The sequence below is a fragment of the Colletotrichum destructivum genome, chromosome 2 (genome assembly GCF_034447905.1).
Source record: "Colletotrichum destructivum chromosome 2, complete sequence".
Lineage (NCBI taxonomy): Eukaryota > Fungi > Ascomycota > Sordariomycetes > Glomerellales > Glomerellaceae > Colletotrichum > Colletotrichum destructivum.
This window is the reverse complement of record NC_085897.1, coordinates 5,363,029-5,376,463: the sequence shown is the minus strand read 5'-3', so window position 1 is coordinate 5,376,463 and position 13,435 is coordinate 5,363,029.

Below are 13,435 nucleotides of genomic sequence, written 5' to 3'. Positions count from 1 at the left end.
TAGCTCGGAGGAATCGAGCGAGACGGAGTCTGACCAGACCTCAGAAGACTCGGGAAAAGAGTAACTCCTGGCGAAAAGCGCCGCCAGGAGGTAGAAGCAAGAAAGGAGTGGCGGAGTGTTAGGAAGAACATGGATAGTGAGCCCTTTTATGTTAACATCGGAATCAATAACACCCATTACACCTACGCCTTGGTGGATAACGGGTGCCTCACTTACGCCACAATCAGCGACACCTACGCTACGAAACTCCGCTTGCCGCGTATCAGCATACCACCGAGAGCCCTCGAACAGGTCAACGTCACAGTGCCTGGGGCTATAGACACCGTCACGTACGCCAGCATCGACATCGACGGGTACAAGAGACGACGATTGTTCTTTTACGTCATCCCTGATCAGGAGGACGACGTGATCCTTGGACAATCCTGGATGAAAGACGATGATGTGGTCGTCCGCCCAGCAACCAACTCCCTGCATATTGGAGTAGCAAACCACACGGTACAAGGAAGGAAACCCGGGCAGGAGGATCACCGGTTTCCTCTACAGAAGCAGGCGGCATCAGTGTTCATGGCCCTGATCAGGCGCGAGAGACGGGAAAACCCGGCGGAAGGTACCGGTATGAGAATTTTTGCCGCAAGTATCGCGGATATCGAGAAAGCCTTGGCCCCTAAGAAGAAGACGGACCCAAGAGACAAGCTCCCTAAACACTATCACCAGTTCCTTCCGGTCTTTGACCGTAATCAGGCCGAGAAGCTTCCGCCGCACAGGAAGGGGATAGACCACGAGATCCCCCTGGAAAAAGACAACAACGGCCGAGAGCATCAAGCCCCCTGGGGACCACTATACGGTATGTCCAGGGAGGAACTGATAGTGCTGCGGAAGACCCTTACCGACCTGCTGGACAAAGGGTTCATTAGAGCTAGCAGCTCCTCGGCCTCCGCCCCCGTACTTTTCGTGAAGAAGCCTGGCGGAGGCCTGAGATTCTGTGTTGACTACCGAGGTCTGAACGCAATCACGAAGAAGGATCGATACCCTCTCCCCCTGATCAGCGAGACGCTGAGGGCGGTATCACAAGCCAAGTGGTTAACAAAGCTAGACGTTATTGCAGCCTTCCATAAGATCAGGATAAAGGCAGGGGAGGAATGGAAGACTGCATTCCGCACCCGGTACGGCCTGTACGAATGGATGGTCACACCCTTCGGGTTAACTGGGGCCCCGGCGACCTTTCAGCGATACATCAATCACACGTTGAGGGACTACCTTGATGAGTTCTGTTCTGCCTATATCGACGACATTCTGATCTACTCGAGCGGATCGCTCGCAGATCACCGAAGCAAGGTTAAGAAGGTCCTGATCAGATTGCAGGAGGCAGGGTTACAGATCGATATCGACAAATGCGACTTCGAGGCAAAAAGCGTGAAATACCTCGGATTCATTGTCGAGGTAGGAAGGGGTCTAAGAGTCGACCCTGAGAAAGTCAAGGCTATACAGCTATGGGAAACGCCCCGATCAGTAAGGGGAGTCCGATCCTTTGTGGGGTTTGCCAACTATTACCGACAGTTCATACCCCAATTCTCAGCCGTCGCCCGACCCCTCACTGCCCTGACGAAGAAGGACACCCCGTTCGTATGGTCTGAAGAGTGCCAGGACGCCTTTGAGGACCTAAAGGCCCGTCTGATCAGTGCGCCGGTACTAGCGCACTGGGATCCAGAACGAAAAACCGTACTAGAGACGGATTCCTCCGGATATGTGATCGGAGGTACACTCTCTCAGTACGATGAAGAGGGTCTACTACGTCCAGTAGCGTTCTTCTCGAAGAAGAATCTCCCCGCGGAATGCAACTACCCTATTCACGACAAGGAGTTGCTTGCCATAATACGGTGCTTAGAGCACTGGGACGCAGAGCTCAGAAGCGTCCGAGAATTCACCATCGTCACAGACCACCTCAACCTTAAGTACTTTACTACAAAGCGACAACTGACCGAACGTCAAGTTAGATGGGCAGAGACACTGTCTAAGTACAACTTCACTATCCAGTATAGGCCCGGGAAGCTAGCCGTTACCCCTGACGCACTGTCGAGAAGGGAGCAGGATATGCCCCTAGGGGAAGAGGACGACAGGTTGAAAGGACGAGAGTTACAGCTGTTGAAAGAAGGACGGAAGAGCCTTCGCGTAAACCGCGCCGCAGTACTGAGCCTGGGGCCGAGGTGCCCTGATCAGACCAAGACGACCATCAGGGCCGGTTTTGTATCAAGCGGGGACGCTGATGGAGGAAGCGACGAGTCTCCTAAATGGACTGAGCCACCAGTGAACCCCTTCGAAGACGACCCTTTGAAGAGCCTGTGGGACGTTGGGTTAGAGAACAACAACCGGTACTACTTGATCAGGGACGCTGTACAGCAAGGAGCCAAACAGCTGCCCTCTACGTGGGGAATCCCTATCATGCTGTCGGAGTGCACAGTCGACGGAAAACGCCGGCTTTGCTGGAGGGACAGGATATGGGTCCCGCATTACGAGCCTTTGCGAACGCGGCTGATTCAGAGCATTCACGACTCCGTGTTATCAGGGCACCCGGGCAGAGATGTGCTTAAGTCCCTGATCAGTCGGACGTTCCACTGGCCAGGGCTGTCTCAGGACGTCCGGCAATTCACCCGCAACTGCGACGTTTGTGGACGAGGCAACGTCTGGAGAGAGAAGCGCAGAGGGCTTCTTAAACCGTTACCGATACCCGAGCGATTTTGGGCAGAGATATCGCTCGACTTTATTACCGACTTACCTACAACGAGGAAGAAGAACAAGAACCTCTTGGTTATTACGGACAGGCTGTCTAAGAACGTTATACTGGAGCCTATGTGGGAAATTTCGTCCGAAGCAACAGCGAACACTCTTGCTACTGCCTTGATCAGACACCACGGAACCCCCAGAGCAATAGTGACTGATCGAGGGACACAATTTGTCAGTCAGACGTGGAGGCGCCTGTGTCAGCTCCTCAGAATCAAACAGAGACTCTCTACAGCCTACCATCCGGAGACTGACGGAGCCACGGAGAGAGCTAACCAAGTAGTAGAGACCTACTTGCGGGCCTTCTGCTCGTATGCTCAGGATGATTGGGACGAATTGTCCCTAGTGGCAATGATGGCTATTAACAACCGACCGGCGACATCTACAGGGATGAGTCCGTTCTTTGCCACCCACGGATACGACATCGACCTGATCAGGGTGGACGAGCCATTGAGAACGGACGACAGCACCCCTATCGCGAAAGCTGAAGGATTTGTGCAGAGATTGAAGGACGCTACGGAATGGGCCCAAGCCGCCATGGCCACGGCTCAAGAGCGACAAGAACTGTACGCCAACGCGAGGCGACAGCCGTCCGATCAGTTCAAACCGGGCGACAAAGTCTGGCTCAGGTTAACGAATGTGAAATCAGACAGGCCCTCAAAGAAACTGGACTGGGTGAACGCCAAGTATACGGTTCAGGAGACAGTCGGAACACACGCGTGCAGGTTAGACACGCCGCCTGGGATACATAACGTCTTCCACGTGTCCCTCCTGCGGCATGCCGGAAACGACCCTTTTCCATCGCAGGAACAGGACGATATACAACCCGCCGCCCTTGTGTCTGGACCTGATCAGGAGTACGAGGTCCAGGAGATACTGGATAAGAAGAAGCACGGTAGGGGTTGGAAGGTCCTCGTGAAATGGACGGGTTGGGCGAAGCCGACGTGGGAACCACTCAGCCAGTTTCAGGACACAATAGCACTAGCTGAGTACGAAGAGAAACACGGCCCCCTTCGGAAGGGGAGGAGGGGGGTATTGTAACGGGCTGGGCCCGTATGAGGCCTTGCTGGATATCGCGGCCACGGGCGACCCCGGGTCAGGCCCACCACGGAATCCACGATGCCGACAATCCGATGGCCAGTGCGGCATGGGCCGCATGGCCCTGATCAGGCCGCTGCGAGGCGGAGATTTGTTGTTCTTCCCTTCTAATCCTCATCTGAGGATACTCGTAGTAGTCGCCATAGCCTGTTGCAAATACACACGCCTTGGACCGTTACAGTTTGGAACGCTGTTTTCCATTCTTTGCCTGCCTTTATTCTAATCAAGTTGTAGGCTCCTTTAAGGTCTAAGGCTGTAAACTACATTGCTCTATGTAGCAAATCTTAGAGTTTTAAGATAAGTAGTAGTAGGTAGCAATTCTTCTTTGTAATGCTATTAAGCTATTAGTAGTCAACGCATAATTGTAGCTTGCTATTCTTTTTTAGCATAAATAGGATTAGGTATCCTGCTAATAATTTAGAGGGTCTAATGTATCCCTTCTTAAGGTTCTTATTAAGGTACTTATTAAGTGCTTTACGTTCTATTTTATTTAGTCTATATATTAGATAGAACTTTAGGTAGGATCCTTTAATAAAAGGAATCTTGTAATTATAAGGTCTATGTTCTAGTAAGCCTATTTCTAATTCTAGGGCAAACAGCTTTTTGTACTTCTAGTACTCCTCTAAAATAGCTAGGAGTGGGTCTAATCCCTGATCTAACGCTGCTAGGGCTACCGTCTTAGAAGGCTGTATCTCCTAGAGATAGGTAATGTATTGTGTTTGTCTCTGTTGTAGTGTATTGTTAAGAGGTACTCTAAAAGATTTGTTTAAGGCCTAACTCTTGCAGTGCTGCTTAGTAACTAAATCTAACCATTAGAGTTGGCTGGTTCTCTAATCTATTTGTAGGTTGTGTTTTTGTAACCATGTAATTCCTAGGATGACATTAATGTCTCCTATCTCTGTGATGTCAAGTTGGAGTTCTTCTTTCTGGCCATGAACTTGCAAAGGGAGGTGCACTGTCTCCAAAACAATGAGTCTGCTGCCGTACTTGACTTGTTCTCCTTCGACCGTCCGTAACGCGTACGGGCGTTCCTTCTTTTGCCATGGTATCTGTCGTTCATTCACCAATTGGGGTGAGATGAAGTTTCCTTGGGCGCCGCTGTCAATGATTGCGCGCGTCCGTTGTCCTTGGATCTCGATGTCCAGGTCGAAATGTGCTGCGTCGTAGGTTGCGCATAGGGTCTTATGGGTTGTCGCCGTACGTTGCCCTTCTGTCGTAGGCGTCATCAGTTTTTTGACTGTTGAGCTTCTTTCTTTTGTGCCTTTCGCCAGGCCTTTGCCTTGGCTTTAGAGTAGATAAGGCATTCGTTGTGTTTGCATTCTTGCTATCCCTTGTTGTCGTTGTAGCACGACATGGGGTATTTGGGGTCTGGGGCGAAGGTTGCAATGTTTCCTTCCTTGTAGTATCGCATTATCTAGAATAGGAGTTGTCTGCATAGGTAGACATCCTAAATAAGTTCTTCTGTGTATTGTTAAGGGTAGAAGTAGAACTTCTTCTTACCCTTTCTGTATATCTTGCAGTCGTCATCCAGACATTCTACCTAAAAGAGGTCTATGTAGTCCCTGTAGTTAGGGTTTAGTAGGAGGTAGTCTCTAGGTATAAGTAGTGTAGGTAGATAGTTCTTCTTATATGCTATCCTATAGAACTAGACTAATTAGTTATCCTTCTTAGGGTAGATAATCTAGTATTCTAGTTGTTTCTAGGGTTCTAGGCTCTCTTCTTTAGAGCTGGATGTAATGTAGGTTTTGTAGTACTGACTAGGCATAATCCTGTAGTTAGGGGCTTCTTTAGAGTCGTAATCTAAGCTGTCTAGCCCTTTCAGGTAGTCGCTTGCAGCGCGTTCGTACGTTTTTCTCTGTTAGGGGGTCCATGTTCGTGGGTCTTAAGGGTCGTCTGCTGCGACTTGGTTGAGCGTGGTGATCTCAATCCCTCCTCCTGATGTTACTAGTCCTTAGAGTGCAGGTCTCTTGACTTCTTCAAGTTGTCCTGTCTAGAGCATTTCGTTGAGTTGCTTGTTGATTTTGCGTGTAAGCTTCTAACTAGGGCCCCTGCGCATTATCGCAAGGGTCTTTAGTTGTTCTTAGGTTTTCTTAGGGGTGTTGTCCTTCTTAAGTCCTTTCCTTGCATTAGGGATCTTTTAGTAAATAGCAATCCTGCAGGCTTATTGTAGAATGTTAACACATTGTCGTTAGTGTTCCTTAGGGGTTTTGCATATCCCTGTCTTCTTGTAGCCTAACTAGGTTATAGCTAGAGTCTAGGGGGTCTTAGGGTACTATCCTAATTGTTTTTTGCTATCTTAGTAAGTAAGGCAGTTGTTGTTGTAGCATGCAGTCTATGAGAGTAAGGCGTAGGGGATGTCTTTATTAGTAATGTTGATTTGTTAGCCTTTCTTAGGTACTAGTTGGAACTGCTGTTTCTTAGGTTGTTAGCATTCTCTAGCTATATGTCCTGGCTTGTTGCAGTTGTAGCACTTGAAGTCTTGTGCTTTGTTGTCTTTCTAGGCCACGCTAAGGTCCATTAGGCCACTGTAGTGTCTATAGGCAGTGCTGTTGCAATTCTAGTTGTTTTGCCAATAGTTTCCTCTAGGGCGCTTAGCTTGTCTGTTGCGCTAAGGGTGGTTCTGCTGGAATTGTTGTTAGGGTTGCCATTAGTACTTCTTAGCTAAGTTAGCTGGTGCTTGCCTCTTGCCTCTTTCTTTGCGTTGTTTGTAGAGGCAGTTGTTAATCTTAATAGCAAGTTCGGCGTACTAGAGGAAGTCTTCTAGGCAATTAAGCTTAACAATCTTATCCTTGACTTCATCCTTCAAGTTGCTGTAGAACATAAAGATCTTAGTGTCTTTAGTAAGCTTAAGCTAAGCGCAGAGTCTTCTGAATTCTGCAGCGTAGGTAGTAGCAGACTTGGTCTAGCGTAGGTAAGCTAAGTCTCTTTCTGCTTGTTGTAATTCATTAGGATCCTAGAATAGGGATTTCAAGGCGTCTTTAAATCCTTGGAAATTAGCGAATATGTCCCTAACTTTGCTAGAACAATGGTCAAGGGTCTTACTGTTAAGGTATTCTTCTAGGAAAGGTTTAAACTATTAAAGGGCTTATCCTTGCAAGAAGGTTGCAGCATAAATAACTCTTTTGGTTCTACTGCAAAAGTTTCCCTAATAGAAATTCTAATAGTTCTTAACCTAGATAAGGAATCCCTTAAGTGTTCCTAGGGTTCCATTATAGGTAATAGGTAAGTTAAGCTTAAGTTTCTTACGTCTATCTACAGGGGTCTAGATGATGTTGGCTATAGCTTGCAGGGTCTAAACCTCCTGCTAAAAGGATGTAGCCTAGTCTGCTTTGTTCTTTAGAATCTTAGTTTGTTCCATAAGTTTGTTAATAAGTTTCTAAGTAGTAGCTAGGTTGTCGTCATTTCATCCCAGCTTAGCGCAAATCTAGTTGTAGACTTTGCTAGTAAGAGAGACTTCTCCATCAGTATCCAGCTGGAGTTCAGGCAGACGGAAGTCCTCCATAGTCTAGTTCTTAGCTAATTCCTGGGCGAGGTTCCTAGCCTGTTGCTGGCCCTGGGAGCTGGGGCTTAAAGAAGTAGGAGTATAATAAGTGGCCATCTTGTCAATACTGTTCGTTAGCTTTGTAGGGTCAACTTACTAAACAGGAGCAATCAAAGTGTTACAGTCAGCTTTCTGTGGTAGTGTCTATTAGCAGAAGCTGAGGCTGCGAAGCTGGTGAACAGTGCTGTAAGTCGTGCTGAAAGGATCAGGTCGTCAGAGGATACAGTGATCAGTCGTACACTCAACAAGGGGTTGTAACGTTGGTCACTAGTGAAGGGTGCCGAGAGTATCCAAGGGGATAATCACAAAGTTGATTGCTAAAGAGCTATAGAAGGTAGTCTATCTATGTAGAATAAATGTCCTTATATCCTTAAGTGTTGTTACTAGATCACTTCTTGCTGTTAGTGATCCTTGGTGTTGGGTCAGTTTAGTGGCTTACTGATCCTTAGTGCAGGATCATGTTGGATCACCAGTAATCCAAACTAATCCATCACGTAACCTTCCCTAGTTCTTCTGTTCGTCGTTTGGCCTGCGCCGTGCGCCTGCATACATGAGTGTCCTTCTGCCCTGCTGTTCGCGCCGGGGGTCGTTCCAGGCTGCATCAGTTACCAACCGAATTTGGGTCGTAACATATAGGCAACATTATCTAAACCCCTGTAGATAGACGTAAGAAACTTAAGCTTAACTTACCTATTACCTATAATAGAACCTTAGGAACACTTAAGGGATTCCTTATCTAAGTTAAGAACTATTAGAATTTCTATTAGGGAAACTTTTGCAGTAGAACTAAGAGAGTTATTTATGCTGCAACTTTCTTGTAAGGATAAGCCCTTTAATAGTTTAAACCTTTCCTAGAAGAATACCTTAATAATAAGATCTTTAACTATTGTTCTAGCAAAGTTAGGGATATATTTGCTAATTTCTAAGGATTTAAAGACACCTTAAAATCCCTATTTTAGGATCTTAATGAATTACAACAAGCAGAAAGAGACTTAGCTTACCTACGCTAGACTAAGTCTGCTACTACCTACGCTGCAGAATTCAGAAGACTCTATGCTTAGCTTAAACTTACTAAAGACACTAAGATCTTTATGTTCTACAGCAACTTAAAGGATAAAGTTAAGGATGAGATTGTTAAGCTTAATTGCCTAGAAGACTTCCTTTAGTACGCTAAACTTGCTATTAAGATTAATAACTACCTCTACAAACAACGCAAGGAGAAAGGCAAGAGGTAAGTACTAGCTAACTTAGCTAAGAAGTACTAATAGCAACCCTAACAACAATTCTAGCAGAACTACCCTTAGCGCAACAGATAAGCTAAACACCCTAAAGGAAACTACTAGTAGAATAACTAGAATTGCAATAGCACTACCTATAGATACTACAGCAGGCTTATAGACCTTAGCGTAGCCTAGAAAGACAATAAGGCATAAGACTTCAAGTGCTACAATTGCAATAGGCTAGGATATATAGCTAGAGAATGCTAACAACCTAAAAAACAGCAGTTTTAACTAGTACCTAAGAAAGGCTAACAAATTAATATTGCTAACAAAGATATTCCCTATGCTTTACTTTTATAGACTACATACTGTAACGGGCTGGGCCCGTATGAGGCCTTGCTGGATATCGCGGCCACGGGCGACCCCGGGTCAGGCCCACCACGGAATCCACGATGCCGACAATCCGATGGCCAGTGCGGCATGGGCCGCATGGCCCTGATCAGGCCGCTGCGAGGCGGAGATTTGTTGTTCTTCCCTTCTAATCCTCATCTGAGGATACTCGTAGTAGTCGCCATAGCCTGTTGCAAATACACACGCCTTGGACCGTTACATTATCCTCAGATCCCAAACACCAGGATCCTCTATACTAGACGGTCGGTTCGTCTAGTGAGGACGGCCAGAGTCTGCGCGATTAAGGACGTCGGAGCCTTTCTCTAGAAGTAGCGGTCTGGCGGAGGCTGGAGGACAGAGCCTCGTAGCTTAGTTGAAAAAGGGACCGTCAACCAAAATAGCTACAGAACCCGTGGACCCGATCAGAGTAGGACTGATCAGGAGTACCCCGTCCAGTCTCAACAGAACCACGTTGTGGTTGCGGGACAAAGGATAGACCGGAAGAGCCCCAGAGAACACAGTGTGTTGCGGGAGCTATCGACATGGAGGGCAATATGAATGCCGAACCATCTGAGAATCCACAGCAGCTGGTGCAGCTGATCAGTCAGCTGGCTGCCCAGCTACAGGAGATGCGAACCACCCAAGCGGCCGAACGAGAGGCCCACGGAGAGCAGATTCGACTGCTGCAGCAAGCCCTAGCCGCACCTAGGCACCCGACAACGACCCCAAACGAGACCCCTACAACGACTGCAACCTCCACCCCCCCTGATCAGGCTCAACCGATAACCGCGCTCCGAAGAAAACACCAGATACCCGACCCTCCGAAGTTCGATGGTACCCGTAAAAACTTCCGACGTTGGTTCTTGGAGATGAAAGGAAAGATCCGCCTAGATAGGAGAGCCTTTGACTGTGACGCTGATATATTTGGATATATATACGCCAGGCTGGATGGTACAGCTCAAGCAATGGCGTCAGCGTACTACGCTCAGGGTGGAGCAAACGGAGAAGAGTCGCCCGACCAGTTCATGAGCTACCTGGAAAGTTGCTATGGAGACCCAAACGCCAAGGCCAGGGCACTCAGCCGACTACGAACGCTCCGCCAGAAAGAGTACGAGAGCTTTGCTGTTTTCCTCCCTAAGTTCGAGAAGGAACTGGCCGAGAGCGGAGGAGGCGAATGGGTTGACGTTGTAAGAATCAACTACCTTGAAGGAGCCTTGAATGCGACCCTACGCAGCCACCTGATCAGCGTGGCTGATATCCCGGAATCTTACCCCGAGTACACCAGGCTCTTAATGAAGATCGGATCTCGCCTAGACAACCAGTCCTCTCAGGAACGCCAAGAGAGGCAGCGACGAAGGCTGTCTACCCCTGGTCAGGCAAAGCCTAAGTCCCCTACAAGACCACCTCACGACAAGATGGACTGGGAGCCTACCAAGGTCAGTAAGACCAAGGCCCCTGACCAGGGAGGGAAGAAGAGGGACGTAAGGACCAAAGACTTCCTGTGCTATAGGTGCAGGAGGCCAGGGCACCTCGCTCGGCACTGTGAGGACGTAGAAGAGAAACCTCCGAAGGCAAAGACTAAGAAGTCGAAAGTCAAGAAGTCCAAGACTAAGCTTGTTGCCGAGAGTAGCTCGGAGGAATCGAGCGAGACGGAGTCTGACCAGACCTCAGAAGACTCGGGAAAAGAGTAACTCCTGGCGAAAAGCGCCGCCAGGAGGTAGAAGCAAGAAAGGAGTGGCGGAGTGTTAGGAAGAACATGGATAGTGAGCCCTTTTATGTTAACATCGGAATCAATAACACCCATTACACCTACGCCTTGGTGGATAACGGGTGCCTCACTTACGCCACAATCAGCGACACCTACGCTACGAAACTCCGCTTGCCGCGTATCAGCATACCACCGAGAGCCCTCGAACAGGTCAACGTCACAGTGCCTGGGGCTATAGACACCGTCACGTACGCCAGCATCGACATCGACGGGTACAAGAGACGACGATTGTTCTTTTACGTCATCCCTGATCAGGAGGACGACGTGATCCTTGGACAATCCTGGATGAAAGACGATGATGTGGTCGTCCGCCCAGCAACCAACTCCCTGCATATTGGAGTAGCAAACCACACGGTACAAGGAAGGAAACCCGGGCAGGAGGATCACCGGTTTCCTCTACAGAAGCAGGCGGCATCAGTGTTCATGGCCCTGATCAGGCGCGAGAGACGGGAAAACCCGGCGGAAGGTACCGGTATGAGAATTTTTGCCGCAAGTATCGCGGATATCGAGAAAGCCTTGGCCCCTAAGAAGAAGACGGACCCAAGAGACAAGCTCCCTAAACACTATCACCAGTTCCTTCCGGTCTTTGACCGTAATCAGGCCGAGAAGCTTCCGCCGCACAGGAAGGGGATAGACCACGAGATCCCCCTGGAAAAAGACAACAACGGCCGAGAGCATCAAGCCCCCTGGGGACCACTATACGGTATGTCCAGGGAGGAACTGATAGTGCTGCGGAAGACCCTTACCGACCTGCTGGACAAAGGGTTCATTAGAGCTAGCAGCTCCTCGGCCTCCGCCCCCGTACTTTTCGTGAAGAAGCCTGGCGGAGGCCTGAGATTCTGTGTTGACTACCGAGGTCTGAACGCAATCACGAAGAAGGATCGATACCCTCTCCCCCTGATCAGCGAGACGCTGAGGGCGGTATCACAAGCCAAGTGGTTAACAAAGCTAGACGTTATTGCAGCCTTCCATAAGATCAGGATAAAGGCAGGGGAGGAATGGAAGACTGCATTCCGCACCCGGTACGGCCTGTACGAATGGATGGTCACACCCTTCGGGTTAACTGGGGCCCCGGCGACCTTTCAGCGATACATCAATCACACGTTGAGGGACTACCTTGATGAGTTCTGTTCTGCCTATATCGACGACATTCTGATCTACTCGAGCGGATCGCTCGCAGATCACCGAAGCAAGGTTAAGAAGGTCCTGATCAGATTGCAGGAGGCAGGGTTACAGATCGATATCGACAAATGCGACTTCGAGGCAAAAAGCGTGAAATACCTCGGATTCATTGTCGAGGTAGGAAGGGGTCTAAGAGTCGACCCTGAGAAAGTCAAGGCTATACAGCTATGGGAAACGCCCCGATCAGTAAGGGGAGTCCGATCCTTTGTGGGGTTTGCCAACTATTACCGACAGTTCATACCCCAATTCTCAGCCGTCGCCCGACCCCTCACTGCCCTGACGAAGAAGGACACCCCGTTCGTATGGTCTGAAGAGTGCCAGGACGCCTTTGAGGACCTAAAGGCCCGTCTGATCAGTGCGCCGGTACTAGCGCACTGGGATCCAGAACGAAAAACCGTACTAGAGACGGATTCCTCCGGATATGTGATCGGAGGTACACTCTCTCAGTACGATGAAGAGGGTCTACTACGTCCAGTAGCGTTCTTCTCGAAGAAGAATCTCCCCGCGGAATGCAACTACCCTATTCACGACAAGGAGTTGCTTGCCATAATACGGTGCTTAGAGCACTGGGACGCAGAGCTCAGAAGCGTCCGAGAATTCACCATCGTCACAGACCACCTCAACCTTAAGTACTTTACTACAAAGCGACAACTGACCGAACGTCAAGTTAGATGGGCAGAGACACTGTCTAAGTACAACTTCACTATCCAGTATAGGCCCGGGAAGCTAGCCGTTACCCCTGACGCACTGTCGAGAAGGGAGCAGGATATGCCCCTAGGGGAAGAGGACGACAGGTTGAAAGGACGAGAGTTACAGCTGTTGAAAGAAGGACGGAAGAGCCTTCGCGTAAACCGCGCCGCAGTACTGAGCCTGGGGCCGAGGTGCCCTGATCAGACCAAGACGACCATCAGGGCCGGTTTTGTATCAAGCGGGGACGCTGATGGAGGAAGCGACGAGTCTCCTAAATGGACTGAGCCACCAGTGAACCCCTTCGAAGACGACCCTTTGAAGAGCCTGTGGGACGTTGGGTTAGAGAACAACAACCGGTACTACTTGATCAGGGACGCTGTACAGCAAGGAGCCAAACAGCTGCCCTCTACGTGGGGAATCCCTATCATGCTGTCGGAGTGCACAGTCGACGGAAAACGCCGGCTTTGCTGGAGGGACAGGATATGGGTCCCGCATTACGAGCCTTTGCGAACGCGGCTGATTCAGAGCATTCACGACTCCGTGTTATCAGGGCACCCGGGCAGAGATGTGCTTAAGTCCCTGATCAGTCGGACGTTCCACTGGCCAGGGCTGTCTCAGGACGTCCGGCAATTCACCCGCAACTGCGACGTTTGTGGACGAGGCAACGTCTGGAGAGAGAAGCGCAGAGGGCTTCTTAAACCGTTACCGATACCCGAGCGATTTTGGGCAGAGATATCGCTCGACTTTATTACCGACTTACCTACAACG